At 47.6% G+C, this 15,624-nt stretch overlaps 1 protein-coding gene across 3 annotated transcripts in view; it reads left to right on the plus strand.

The window, feature by feature from the left end:
- Nucleotides 1–12,140: 12,140 nt before the first annotated feature.
- Nucleotides 12,141–15,624, plus strand: part of LOC131673863 (SCY1-like protein 2) — a 39,759-nt gene continuing 36,275 nt past the window's right edge. For all 3 annotated transcript variants that reach the window (XM_058952206.1, XM_058952208.1, XM_058952207.1), the window contains exon 1: nt 12,141–12,334. The gene's annotated coding sequence lies outside the window, so the exon portion shown is untranslated. The remainder of the gene's footprint in view (nt 12,335–15,624) is intronic.

The raw sequence follows: 15,624 nt of genomic DNA on the forward strand, positions 1-15,624 counted from the left end.
TTTTTCTTGATTGTATTTTTGAAACATATCTCGCGTTAACTGGAGATATGAATATAATATGAAATATTAATGAAATACTTTTGATTAATATCGTTTATCATCAATTATACGAAACGATTTTAATAAAATGGACGTTTGAGAGTGCTCGATGCGAAGTTTATCGGAAGGTAAATATGAAAAATTAGATTTTTCGATACGTAAAAAAAAACGTGTCTTTCGGCTATACGGCAGGTTGAAAAGTCACACGCGGAATAAACGTAATCTAATGATGAAAGTTATTATCGGTGCACCGGGACAGAACTTATTTCGCGATGCAGTTCGTCCAATGCAGTAATGGAGCTTTTGAAAAGCCGTCGAAAAATACACAAACTCCATTGGCGCCGGTCGAAAAAGAAACTTTGAAAAGCGAAGTGATACTTTTTTTTATCATCGACGGCGAGTCCGACTATGAGTTCGACGCGATCGCGTTAATTTTCTCGAAGCATCGAGACGGGAGAGCCCTCGACGCATTCCATCCGCATGCCGTTTGCCATTAGAGACGAACGGGCCGCGGAAAAGAGAGACGGCGAGCTTGCCAGACACGCGTACACGATGCACCGAAGTCAGGAAGGAAGTGAAAATTGATCGAGCATAGAATTACTTCCACCCCATCGATTGGTTTCGCCGTGCTGCGAGTGGAGGCTGCGAGCTGGCCGAATCAAATGGACGCTCGTACTCGCGCCAAAGCCCGTGAATACTGCAAAAGCTAAGCTTGACATTGATCAACGGCGGATCCTCACTCCAGTTCGCCTCATACATTTTTCATTCCCGTACTATTAGCTTTGTCCGTCCTTGCTCCAAATGCTCGCGATAGCGCAACGAGAGAATGCGCTTCTTGCCTTTTTGTTTATTATTTCAGAACTGTATCCCAACGAGTGGGCATTTCGAGAGTGCGAGCGCGTATCCAGAATATAAATTGAAAGCTCCATTTCTCGGGCGAACGCGGGACTGTTTATAGGATCATGAAAGTTGCCGTAAATTACCAGGGCATTTCCGTAAGTCCCTTCGAGTTAATAAAGTAACCGAGGAACAACAACGACCGCGAGCGACATTTTGCGCTCGCGCGAGATTCGAGGACACGGCGGCGACGACGCATCAATTTTCCGCGCCATCAATTAGAGAAACGAACAAATAAAAGAGGACCGCGTGCACGCGGCTTCCGTGTAAACGACGCACGCGCTCGCCTATCCCGCCGCGCTGCTTTTAACGAACGAGGTGAATTATTGCTGCACGGGCGGCGGGCAACCGAGCCGAGCGTAATATTTTATGACTCAAAAGTGATTCATGAAACATTCAGCCGCGTGGGGGGCGCTTTTTTTCCCTTCCCTCCTCGGCCCTTCTCCAAAACTCCTTTTTTTTTCGTTTCTCTCTTTGTCCCCGGGACTTTTTCGTCGCGATAAGCAAAATTAGTGCTTCAAAATTCTCGACTCGCCGAGCCGCGATGCATGCAGGAATCTTCAATTGTACCGACAGATTTGACAGTGAAACGCAGCAGTTCGCAGTTTATGTTTGAACAGCGCGGCAGCTCCTTGCAATCTACATGTCGCAGGCTTATTACATTCAATTGAGCATCGAGTTCTCGTCCCGTCTAGAGAGCTTCGCTCCGGCGAGCAACAACTAGTCTCGTAAACATCCGGATTCCCGGGGCCAAGTCCAAGCTTGCGCTAAAGGACGTGTCAACCGAGGAAGAGACTTGCAAGAGAAGCGCTAAGAGACGATGTTACTAATCTGAAGCCAACTGTCGCAATTAGCGTTCTCGTAAACAATTCCACCGCTCCTCGTGTTTACTCCCTTAGCGTTCATTTGTAAGTTTTTTTATTTTGTTTTAATGACTTCGCGTCGTACAATTTGCTGCGTTCTAACGGGTTTTGCATGTGAAAGCACGGGTGAAGCAGGCGTTGGAGAGAGAGAGAGAGAAAGTCGTGCACACGTGCGCGCATTTCAAAGTAAAATTTAACGGGTACGTTGCTCGAATTGTACGTATACGTAACCGCCGCGTCGAACGTCACGTTCTAGCCGGCTGTAATTTTGCTCTCGGTAATAATTATTACCGCGATCGTTACCCCTGAAGTTAAAGCGCACGACTTTATCAACGAAACGGAGCGCCCCGCGCGCACTCGGAAAATAACCGTGCGCTGGCGCGAAATTGGCGCTCGCCAAACGAGCGCACTTTGTAAGTTGATACTTGGCTTTGCCCGAGGGGCTCGGGAAAGGTAGCCGCAGCGTCCCCCCCCCCCCCCCCCCCCCACGGCAAAGCGCTTTAAAATGACAAAACGCTCTCTCATTCGTGACGCATGAAAACGCCATCGGCGCTAACGAGTCCTTTCCATCCTCCGTTGTGATCCTTGTACGCACCGGGAGCGCACATAAGTATTTAAGCCCCACGGCTGCTCGCTTCAACTTTGCCCATATTGATCGCGAGCTTCGACGCACCGCGCGAGAGACGCTGCAGTTCAATCGTTGAATTTCATCCTCAACTTATTTTCGTGCCCTCGCGCCTGCCAGTGCCTCCATTTTAGGATCAGTCGGGGTGATATAAGCGTGACTTTTCAAAATGATTGTTCAAATAGTTAGAGGGAGAGAGAAAGTGCCTTCGAATAGCTCTGCTGTTGACGCGCTTTTCATACAAATGCGGAGGTAGGTGCTCGTGAGATCCTCTTTTCCGCGGCTCAATTCTACGAAAGTTTTTAATGGCTCTGAGACATTTTCTGCATTCTTCGAATTGTTGTCGACTGTAATAGCTGCGAGTCGAGTGCTTTCTCGTGCTTTTATTTAAGTGTTCCCCTCTCATAATTCGAAAAGAAAAGAAAAAAAAACGCGTTCATCGCTAATTACGCGGTGGCGTGGACGCGAAACCCCTTTAAAAAATCCCTTGGCGAATAAGTATTTAAAACACCATTCAACACAAGTCGACCTCGGAGCTGACGAAACGCATTTTGTTAAAACAAAAAAAGTTTAGAACGCGCGTCATCGACGGAGAACCGATATTTCAAAAACCTTTGCACTTTTCAAGGAAACATCGGCGTGTTATTACGCGCAAGTGCGTTATTTACAAAGCGGAAAATCGTCGAAGATTCCACGTATCATCGATTCGCTCGATCCCTTTACGCATCAGGCATCACATCGCCCCTGCTCTCGGAAAAAAAATTTTCAACTCTGCGCTTCAACTCAGAATAATCTGTTGTGTTTTCAGTAGTCCTAAGGCAATGAGAGACTGAGAGAGAGAGAGAGAGACGAGAAGGAAAAGGGAAGTGGTGTGAAGGCGTCTCGGTAACCTAAATCCATTTAAGAAGACGAAGAAGAGAAAAAGGACGAGGGGAGAAGAGAGAGGAGACGACGAGGAGAGCGAGAGTTGATCCTCGAACCAAGAGAGTAGAGTAGCCGCAGGTGCACAAGGCTGCGTCCTTGACCCGGATCTCCTCGGCAGGCAGGCGGTAGTAGGTCGCTAGGATCCGCTGCCTCGTCCTGTCTGCGCACGTGCGAGCAGCGCGACTGCCTGCGGAGAACGGACGGAGAGGCGCTCTCTTTCTTCCGCGTACTTGTTGCGCCGCGCGTGCTGCCACGCACACGCACCCCGGCTTCCCTTGCCGACCCTGACAAACGCCTTATTACCTTTTAGTCGGCTGCAGTTCGCGTCGCCGCGCATCGATCCGCGAGTCCCGGGCAACGCGTTATTGCTCGCTCGCGGCTTTCGCGAAACCGTCGACGGCCGCGTCCGTAAATCTTCGGGCTGCGAATCTCGCCGAGGCGCGACGGTGATTGAGCTCGATTCACGCCGTGATCGCATTCCGTTTTCATCGATCCCCCGAAGCGCTTGGCCCCGACAAAGAGCCGCCAACTTCGTTACTCGGCGAGCGCGTCCGGTCGTAAGCCGTACTCGACGTGGCGCCGATCGTACACCGGTCAATCATTCGCGAACAACGGAATAAACAGAACAATTCTGCACTTCGGCGCAGCGAGAGGAGAGACAGAGAGGAATATGCTGCGTAGTTGGCGACGATGCGGCTGCTGCTGCAGCAAGCGCGCGTAACCTTGCTCTCTATTGAATTCCGTTCCACAGCCGAGGCAATAAGATTCCAGTTGTCGGCGTCGTTCGCGAATCCGTGGTAACGGTACGTCTTATCGAAACAAAAGGTCGGTCTTACACTTGACAACAGGTTGGTCGGCACTTTTACACCAACGGCCGAGACTTTGACGGAATGGGGGAAGTTGATTTTAAAACCGTTTAGGTTTTAAAATCATTCAAGTTTTCGCGTGATGCTGCCTGAGCAAATCACATCGCTAGCTGGGATTTAACGCTGGCTATTGATATTCTTTTGCATCATTCGCAGCGCTTCATTTCAGGCAGCACGAGTCCTGCATACCAATCGGCAGATGGCAAAAATAAAATACTTCACTAACCACGATTTATATGAATAACGAGACGCGTGCTGCATTTTACAATTTCTCGCTTCGTTTCCAAATAATTAGATCTTTCGGTATCAATTGGGAGATTCGCGTGCCGAATTAATAGAAAGAGAAAAGTACGTTCAGCTCACATATACAAGCAATCTCGTAACGTGACATTCGAGAAAGAAGAAACGACAAAGTGGGTAGATAAAACGAGAAGATATATAGCTGATATCTATTTTTTTAAGACGGGTGGAAGGGCGAATCTCACAAAGTAGAAACTCGAAGCGAGCTCGTTTCGTATAGCTACCTAGATGATACTGGAGTTTTGCATTCCAAACGGATACACTCGCACAAACACGCCTACCCTCATCAACTTTTCTTTCCTTTCATTCGAGTCCTCCAATCGGCAATTACTCGCGTAAGCGGCAAAAAGTTAACAAGTCGGTTTCTTTTTGTCAACGTTTGCTTTGAAACGAGTCCTTTATTTACACGAGGATTCACCGACGAAACTGCGGTGACGTTTGTAAAGCGTATACTCCCCGACGGCTCTGTTGTCAGACACACACGCGCGTGCCACGGCGAAACTCTGCCAATAAAAATTTTACACCGCTGAATATTCAAAACTCCGGTTTGACTTTCTGTTTGTGCTCTTGCACTCGGCGAAAACTGTTTTGCGCGATGGAAAAACAATCAGCCCTGCGTCCGTCTTGTCATTTTTTTCTTCTTTCGGGTTTTTTTTCACGCTGCCGTAAATAACCAAAGCTCTAGGGACAAGATACCAGAAAAGAATACTTGACGAGCTGCTCACGCTCAAAATACATTGTAAAGGCGTCTCCTTGACATGACCAACAACGCTGTTTCGGGTTCGTGGAGGGAAAAGCCCTTAAAAATCTGGCGTAGTGTAGAATTTCTAGAGATAGGTGGGGAGAGGAAGGACGAAACCCACGCTAATCGAAGGGCAAAGCCGTAATCCGCTACGCCAAGATAACCAGAGTTGTTAGTGAAAAGCCGAGTGTCCGTGACAAAGGGCTAGATAAGGATCCGAGATCGAGAGAGAAATTAATAGGCTCTTTAGAGTAACAATAGCGTCTCGTGCCTATGTCAAGATCGAGAACTGTTAGTTGAAGTTTCTTTTCTTAGAAATTTAATTTAGCATGCAAGTACCTTGGCGATTGCGTTTCAGCTTTCGCTGTTGGAAGTCACTTGAGACCTCGTGGGCGTCAAGGCCTTTTATCTATTTTGTTATAGGGTAACGTAATTTTCAGCCATTTTCCTGTAAATAGCCGTTGAGTTCTTTTCCTCGAGAAGCCTTTTTTTATATTTATTCTTCTGGAAAACGTTGTCACGCGCAAATAGATAGTAAAAGCAACAAATAGCATTATTGTGCATACTGTCAACTTCACACAGAAGCATTTTAATACGGCACGAACACGCTATGGCGGTTTTTTGTACATTTTACAAATTGGACATTCGCAAAAAATTCAATTTCATTTCTAATTATACTTTCTGAAAAGAATCTCATCCATTTGCAAGCCTTAAAATCAAAATGGCACATTTCAAGTTTTCTATAATTAATAAAAAACAAAATAAAACATATTCAGGAAATCAGCCTTATATAGGTTGTGGATGACGGCAGGGGAAATTAAAAATGTACTGTTACTCCTTTTGTTTTTTACCTCACTTTCCACGAAAACGTTCTGTCTTTCGTCGTGCTTTTTTTTAACGCGAAATCATTCTTGTCGAGAGAAAAATGTAGTTTCCTTCGCCCACCTTTTATCGGCTGTCCCCGAAAAATTGTGAGACCCTTTCGTCGTCGACCTATTGAATTTGTTACGTGTGGTCTCGAATCAATACTCCACCAACGTCCAAAGATCATTTAATAAACTAATCACTGAAGAAGCAAAAGCATCTAAGCAAAAAATAAGAATTCGAGTGTAAGCGTGAAACAAATAATTCATGTAGTGTGAAAAATACGTTATCAAAGAAATCCGATTATCCGAAGGGTCAATTCGATCTATCGAGTGAAAGAGAGACTGAGAAAAATAGAAAATGCCGATAGCGGATGATCCCTTGATTGATTGGTCGATTTTACGGCTGAGCTGCTCGAATTTCGGGAATACCGTTCGTGAGTGTATAGGTAGATATACCTCTTTTTCTGGCTGACCATATTCGTATATTTCTACTTGAACTCTTGGAGTATCGGTTTTACAAATGAAATCGTTCTATTTTTATTATTTTGTGAAAAATTCTTGAGTTCCAAACCTTGAAAGTTCTAAACAATAATGTGTTCGCTTATTTGTAAAAGTAAAACCACGAACAAATTTATGTTCGAGATTAACTTGGTTGCTTTATAATGTAAAATAACAAATTCAGTTTAAATCTTCACTTCTAAAAATCCTCTAAACTTTTCGTTACGTTCCTAAAAATCTCATTAAAACTTCGGAAACTTTCTCTTCCAAATCTCCATCTCCCAAAATAGCTTTAAATACAGTTGTCTACAATACACACTTTAAGCACCTCATCAGAGAAAAAAGTAGGGTTTATTCGAAAGCTTCAACAGAGAGTGAGAGGTAGAGGGAAAACACCGAGACTTGGAGTAGCTACACGATTCTCTACGCGGCTCCGCAACAAATGGCGGGCCAGCCTTTCTCTAACAAACAAAAATATCTCGCAGACCACTTAATCCCGTGTCGGCACGTCCACTCGAATGGCGACCGTAAATGCCGTTTGAGCAGAAGAAAGTAAAAATCAGCGCCGGGGTCGCCATAAAAAATGAAAAAAATAGTCGTCGGCGGTCGGGGCGCGCACGGGGCGTGTAGAAAAGACGCGAGCAGTCGCGATCGACGAAAGCGAGAGAGTCGGGGGTTCGATAGGCGTACGGGGGAAACGCGAGCGGCGCGCAATCATAGGAGCGAGGCGCACGTGTCCACGATGCGTCGCGGCCTCTATTCAATCAACGCAACGAATCAGGCTGCATTATCGGCCTGGCATCGAGGTGGAGAGGCTGCACGGTAGACGGTAAAATCGCGAAAGCCACGGGGCTACGGCACAATTATATCCGGCGTCCTCGCGCCGCGCTTCTACCCCAAACGATATCGATAATACATCGGCAGAGAGAGAGAGAGAGAGAGAGAGAGAGAGAGAGAGAGAGAGAGAGAGAGAGAGAGAGGTGCGTATACACGCCGTGGCCGTCTCTGCGTGGGATGCCAGCGCGGCGACCTTGACCCGGATGCGCCCCATGGAAGGGGCAATTCGGGAAATCGAGGGGGGAGTGGGAGGCTTTCGTCTTTCTGCGCGCGACAGCGCTCGGCCGAGCCAAACCGCACCGCCCAGCGACGAGAGGCGCAGCCTGGGATTAATAGTTTATTAATGTCAAGGCGACAAGCTAAACGAGATGCTCGCGCTACCTTTTGTCCCAGTGCCCGCGCTAATTTATTTTCGGAATTGCTCGCCATTGTTTCGCGCGGCGCTCTCGGCGGCGAGCATCGATTCCGCGACGCGCCTGAAAAATCTCAGCGGCACGCGCGATTTTCCGCGCGAGGCCCGGGACGCGGCGCCGATGCGCGCAGTTATCGCTCGCAGACGACGATTTTTGGTATTTGCGCTGCGAAGGCGCTTCTAGAAATTCAATTAGAGAGGAATTCCAAACGCGCGTCGCCATCAGGGCCAAGCGTTTTCCGTCGTTACACCCTGGGAAGATTACGCTCTAACAAAAACTCGAGTTTTCCACGCTGCAAGACTAACTTTGTAACACCAATTGAAAATAACCGAAAGAGAATTCTTACTGTTTGTTTTTCCCATCGAAAGAAAATGCAATTCGAACTCGGGCGAGTTTCGTTGGATTAAAGGGAGCGCGACTTCATGAAAGTCGAATAACGCTTTAAGTCTACTTAAGGTGTTATTCCTTCCATATGGCTTAATTGAATTTTCGACGCGGGGCAATTCATGTACTCGTATTTCAACGATAAACGCAATGCCCTCACGGATAATCCTCTTGGCATTATCACTCGCGCACAATATATATACAATAAAAGCCAATCATTGATTTCCCTTTCTTCCAGGCTTTGCCTTTCGACATTAATGAATTTATTCATCTAAGCCTTCGCGCCATATTCTTGCCGTTTGACACCGATGGTTCGTCAAAAGTTTATTCCCTTGCTGTGGAGGCCACGATCAAAAGGCGAAACGCTACGCCGCGTCGTGTACAAAGGATATAAAGCGGCGCGCGGCGCGTTATAAATACTTGTGATTTGTTGAACAAGCTTCTATACGCGGAGGGTTTTTAGAACCCCTTTGGGGATCGAGGCAGAGAGAGAGGCGCTTTGTTACGCGAAAATTGCTCGGGCATCAGCGCCACTTGTTTCCCCGCTGCAATCCATCACCGGCTTTCCATATTTTTACATTGCAATGAATTTTCCCGTCAGAATTGAAATAAACGGGACTTCTACCGAAGCTAAAAACGCTTTGAAACCTAGCATTTTTCCATCTCCCTTTATTGTTTTTTTCTATTGTTGACTTTTTGGTTATTATTGTTGATTCAACAACTTTTTCACGCCTCTTGAAAATACCAACGACCCGTATCATTCGCATTTCATAATCCAAAAATACGATTTTTTTTTCTCCACCGTGTGGCAAGATATCGAACTTTCTTTTTTTTTTTTCTTTTCGGTCGTGTAAAAAATAATATTCAGTGTGCGGTCGAAGCAAGGGCGCGAGTTATACAATGGGCTCATGTTATAGTACGAACGTTAAATTAAAACTCCCCCACCGACCGACAAAAAAGAAAAAAGGGGAAGAGGGACATCTCTCTCAAATATAATATTGGACAGTAGCACGAAAAGTACATACGGGCTCGCGCGTGCGTAAAATAATTACGGCTGCCTTTATCGTCGTCGCCGGCGATAAATGCTCGGCGTCGTCGAATTACGTTAGCAGCACGCGCGCGCGAGTTTTCGTAACTCGCCGTCTCCCGCGACGTATGTCACATCAATTTCCGAGAGCGAGGTGCTAATGTTTATTTAATTAATTGAATCGAACCTGGGTGACCGAACGCAACCGTAATCCGTGCGCGCGCGTGCGTCTGCGCGGCTTCTTTACGAATTTATTTGTCTGCCTCGGCGCGCGGAGTCATTATAATTTGAGCGATTTCGACTGCGCCAATTATTCATCGACTTTGACGGCTACTTTTGAATAATTGCTGATTACCGCGGTGTATTATTGCAGAAACAAAATTACACGTATTAGGATGAGAACGTGTCATTATTGTATTTGCGTTGTCGTGTTCACCAATTGTGTCGAAATTAATCCCGCAATTAATGTGACTTGTGATCTGAAGTGAAAAATATCGGACGGATCAAATGATCACAGACTGAATATTTAGCAACGTGAAAACTATAGGTATTTACTATTTGAAAAGCACGATCCTCGCTATAAACAGAAATACTTGATATTTCAATGCGAACACATGTTTCCTTACGCGGATCAAAAAGCGCATCAAGTGCAGAGTATCTCATAGTGTTACGAGGTGATTTTATAGCATTGATGCGGGAAGCGTTCGTCTTAACGACTGACCGCGTCGTTGCGCCAAGAAAGGTACGTTAACGGGTAGTATCCGCGATGCTTCGAGCGCGACACGGTCCAAAGAGCAAGCTCGGGGCTACACTTTCATTCGTTTCTGTAATTTGATCGATGAAATTCTTTACCTCGTTTCGATTTGACGAAAGTAACGAGAATCCTAGAATAATGGCGATAGCGAGAGTTTCAGTGAAATAGCAGTAGCGAAAAGTACAGCTTGTAGACAGTCGCAAGCATCGTTGCGGCAGAAATTTTAAAAGCCACTCGATGCCATCGGAACGAAACAGCGATTGAAAGAGCAGCTGTCGGCATCATGGAGTGGTGCGCGAACACTGTGTATCAATGCGAACGAAGAGAGAGAGAGAGAGAGAGAGAGAGAGAGACAGAGACAGAGACAGAGACAGACATATTTCATCGTAGAGAAGAAAAAAATTCTTTCCACGTCGGATCTATCGGGAATGCCGGCAACAGACGCGAGTGTACGAATATGCGAAGGTTGTGTATTCTTTATCTCCTCTTGGTCGATGAAGTATGCGAGTTTATATGCACGCCACAATTGAATTTTCATTATGTACATCCGATCGCGCCTGCTGGAATTTTTTCATATGCCGAATTGTTTTGTCGCGCGGATGATTCGGAAATTTCAAAGATAAATTAAGTTTCGCAAGAGTGACAAACTTTATTGGCGACGCATCGTGCTGGCTTCGCGCAAAAGTTTTCTCGTTTAATTTGCAGCTGCACCGTGCAGTTAAAAATTTCAATTTAAAAAAAGAAATATGTCGCGCGGCTAAGAAATGGAGTCGAATTGCGCGAAATGTAAGACGTAAACATATTCTCGACGATATTACAGTAACGCGCAATGATAAGATCGATCGGAGAGACGGGGAAAAGAGATAAGTGAATTTATCTCGGAAATGAAAGATCTTTGCGCGTTTCTCCGCTGTCCTTGACCATTAAAGTACCGCGTACACATACACACACACACGCGCGCGCGCGCGAGCAGCAGCCGTCTAAGTGAATAAAGGCGAGCGAGCGAGAGAGAAAGTGAGTTGCAAGTCAATATTTGCGAATCTCCATTGCGCGCAGATCGAATTAGCGAGCGTCTGATGAGATTGTAACAGTAAATATAACGGCAGAAGTTTAAACCAGAGGTCGTTTTCCCAACCCCTCTCGCAGCTTAATCCGCGCAAATTAACGCACTTAATGAGCTCCTTGATTGCCGACCGGAGAATGTATTTTTCGGGAAGAGCCTGGTAATGAAACGACTTCTTTTCGTGAATTGAAACAGCATGATCGGAGCAGGAACAAAGCTGCGTTTTTATTTCAGTGACACGAAAACAGAGAGACAGAGTGATCGTTTGGAATGTCGTTGGTGCAAAAATAAAAATTCTTTTCTCAGCTCTACAATAACATTCTCCCGCGACAGCTCTGACTTACCTTCGCGCCGGCGACAATTATTCTCCGCTCAAGTTAGGTATTTCCGGAATGAGCATTAAAAGGGAGCAAAACATTCCGATCGAGCGGGATATCGCGTTGACGAGAGGAGAGCCGTAACTTTCGGTGCAGTCCCGAAAGCTCGCCGGATCAGTCGTCGGGCATTCAAGCGAGAGCGCGGCGCGTACAAGCCGTCCCGCACGCATGGGCGAGGAGCCTTGACACCCGACAAATCATAAGTGTCGCGAGGAATCCCACCCACGCTCGCGCGGAAGAACGGCGTAGGGGGGGGGGGGCAACGGAGGAGGAGGAATTAGTCAGCGCGGTAATTTGCACGCGCGTCGTCGATTCAACAAGTACGAGCATAGAGACGGACCAGAGCGTCCCTAAAAATAGTGCAGAGAGGCGGGCCGGCGGCAGGCAGCCCACGCTCGCGCTCCGTCGACGGCCACGGGAGCGCGCCAGCGAGAGTAAGACTCAAGGGATGTAAGGGGGAGGGGGGATAGGTAGGGATGTTGGTATTGATGCAAGCAGGCGCCGCCACCTGCAGCCCAGGCCTATACCCTGGCCAAAAGGCCGCGCATGCGTACGCCTGCGAAAAGGAAGGGGTCTGCCGTCTCTGTATCTCTCTCTCTCTCTCTCTCTCTTTCTCTGTCGCTCTTGTTTATCAGGAGCCCGCTTCAGTTGCCCGTGAGAGGCGAGCCGCGAGCGGGACGCGCGCGCTGCTGTCCAGCCTCGTTGTTTGTTTGCCACGCTCGGAAGCAGCCTCGGGAGGACGCTCGGCAGGCGATACCGACGCGGCATGTCGACGCCGCGGCTACCGACCACGACGCCGATCGAGCTGCTGTTTCGCCGCGCTGCACCGCTGCTGTGAGACGGCCGACGGAGGCAACAGGTAGGTCGAGCGACAGCAACTGACTGTGCCGCCGAGCGGCGCCTCGACATCGCGGAAGTGCGGCGGCCGTGATCGGCGGAAACGATCCTCCTGGCGCGCGTACGGCAGCTAGAGAGGCTTCGAGCGTTCGGTTTCCGACGTGGCGCGCGTCGACCGCGCTGGCGTCTCCGACGGGGCCGAGCGGCGATTCCTACAATCGTCTTGATTTGAACCGAGTGCTCGGCAGCCACCGCAAGACACGCACTGCGTTTATTTGTCAATCTCGCCCGCGAGCGTTGCAAGCGTGTCGAGCGGAACGCGCTGGAGAGTAGGCACACACGGTCCACTACGTGATCACTCGGCGGATAGAGCGGACTAGCCTGGCACGCTCGCACGAGCAGAAGGCAAACATGTTCCCTCGCGTTCGACCGAGAACCACCTAGCGGAAGTATAGACGGTCATCGAGCTACTTAGTCTCGCGAGCAAACGAAAGGAAAGCCCCTCTGTTCCTCAACTCGAGCGCGAGCTGGATGAGCATTTTCTCCGATCGAATCGAGGCGCGACGAGCGACAATGAAAAGGCGACAGACGTGTGATGGCCATTGAATGCTCCGATAGAGGAAACAGCGCCCGCGTGAAAGTTTTGCTGAGTTAATTAGCAAGTCGGCGACGACCGACGCGTGGCGAGAAAAAAGAGCGACGGTAACGGCTCCACCCTCGGTTCACTGGTAAGCTCGACGAGACGAGAGACATCGAACCAAAATTATTCACTTGTTCCTCGTTCGCGCCCAGCGCCTACAGTTTCTCTCTCGACAGACGAGTGGGTAGCACGAGAAACGAATTCCGAGGCAGCTTTCGTTGCCTTGGCACGCGTGCGACGCTTAAAAATAAGCGATGAATCCGCATCGGTTAAATTAAATTAAATCGGTTAAATTAAACCGGAATAATAATTACAGACAGCTTTTCGTTTCGCCGCGGGAAAAAGAAACGACGACGCGCGACAGTCGCCCCCGCGAAAAGCGAGAACCGGAATAATCAAGACTTTAAGCCAAGGACGATCTGCGCGTATGCAAGTGATTCATACGATTGCGGCAATGACGCGCGAGGGATTCGCTAAAGTAAAAGGGCAAACGGGTATTTACGAGCTCGGCGTCGCCGCCGCAAGCTTTTCGATAAATCGCCGCGGTTTGATAATGATATCCTCCTCAGCGAGGACTGCTCGACTACTTGAATTATGTGCGCACGGCGTGGCGTCCGTAAATGTTTTCCCACGCTCGCTCGACACAACACTGCTCTCACCCGAGTGTTTTTGATGAGCGCGTAATTCCTCGTGATTACGCGTGAATTTCCGGAGGCAACAACTTCGGCGATTCCTAATGATATGTACGCTTACGCTCTGGGAAATAGGACTGTCTTTGCACATAGCCGTAATATAATTGTACGGTATAATTGTTCGGTAAGAAATGTGTACGCGATAAAGAACGTAGAAAGGAGCGTAAGTAGATTAAAATGTATACGCGCACGTGCCTGGCAATACATGTATATTGATTAATTCTGTAGACGAGTCTGATGAATGTGACACCTATAGGCAATGGAATATTTTTTTTTTCTTCTAATGACCGGGTATCTTTCCAGCTTTTAGTTCAATTCGAACGCTCGCTTTCCGAAAGGAAGATGAGAAGAAAAACCACGATCACCGACGTATCCCGTAAAATGAAGATCACGTACGCGTTCTCTCGCATCGTTTCCTCCTTAATAACTAAGCTGCTCGTCATCCGCGGCACTCACTTGAAAAACTATATTCCTTTCTCATAAAAGAGGAAAAGAACTTTCGTCCCGCTCGTGCAAAGGGCCGATAATAATAGCAGGCACGCATACACGCGACGACTCTTTTCAGGAGCAAGGAAACCCCTGGCGAAATCCTCGAGGCTCCTTTCACGCACGCACGTTCGCACGTGAGTCCTCTTTTTCCAGTTGCGCCCTTCAAAAATCACGAGGGGAAAGAAGGATGGAGCGACGACAACTCCAGCGTGTATTCACTGTGTACTCGGAAGGCTTTGTGTGACGCGACGGCGAGGCTGACCGAAGCCCGAGCTACACTACTTGATCGTAAAAGCGAGCGGACCTTTTTCCATTTGGTTGTCTACGGATTGCCCGTGACTTTCCACTTTTCTTTCCAACCATTTACTCGAGCTCGTGTATTTCTTCATCGACCGAGTTAACGACGAGAAAACGAGATTCTCGAGTTTGCCCTCGAGCGTTAATTATGCGTTGCATACTTGAGACATTCACTTGGATTATTTTTTTCTTTGATGTAACTTCTTTCTCCCTATTTTCACCGCCATTCAAAGTACATCGATGAGTCTAGAGCACTTGGAGCACATTCAAACGCGAAGAAAGCGTACGTTAACTGTCGCAAAATTGCGAGAAAATTACTTAATGCTGACAAACGTTAAGCAGTTCCGTAGGAAATAATCCGTCCTCGAGAAATGCCAAAAACCCGTTCCTTATTTTTCCAATTGACCTGTGAAACAACGTCTGCGCTAATCTTTTCACACTGCTTGTACGACTCGGGAAATCCGTCGTTATGAAAATATTTTCGACGCCCCGTACGCGAGGACTCAATTGACCCACGCTCAGCAAAGTGAGTGCGCTTCAAATCTGGTCTCACGCTGTAGTATATCGAAACGTGCTTTTCTCAGCGCGCGCTGCAATAACAAATCCATTCGAATCCAAATATTTCTATTTGAACGCCGAAAGCGACTCCCTATTGAGCGATAAACTTATTCTCTGCCGCGGCCACTACACGGCAACGGCAGCGAGTTCAGTCGGAAGGCACACAACACCTTGCTAATTGGACAAACGCCAGAAAATTCATTGTGGCGTATAAAGAAAACAATGGGTAATAGCGCGTAGCTGCAACCCGATAATAAATTGAAAATAGGAAACGGCTTCATTCGGACTCGGCGAAAGAGCTAAGACTGGGTGAAATTGGCGCGAGCAGCTCTGAGAATCGAACAAGAGGGGTAGAGACGGCAAATTAAATAAAAATACGGGGCAGTCGAACAAAACAAGTCTCTCTTACGAAAACAAAAGCTTGCGAGGCCGCAAAGGACTAATGACGCTGGGATAGCGAAGCTTCAAGCCGCGCAGTCCACGTTGCTGTAGCAGTGCTCTTTCAAGCTCCACTGTCGAATGGATGTATTGCTTTGTAAGAACTTTCCTTTTTCCTCTAGCTGTCTTTCGTCAAGTGACTCTTGCGCGATAGTGAATGCTACCGTACTTGCCTCTTATGACGGAGTTGAGAGTTAC

The sequence above is a fragment of the Phymastichus coffea genome, unplaced genomic scaffold, assembly GCF_024137745.1.
Source record: "Phymastichus coffea isolate CEN01 unplaced genomic scaffold, Cenicafe_Pcof_1.1 PCOF00202, whole genome shotgun sequence".
NCBI classification, from domain to species: Eukaryota; Metazoa; Arthropoda; class Insecta; order Hymenoptera; family Eulophidae; genus Phymastichus; species Phymastichus coffea.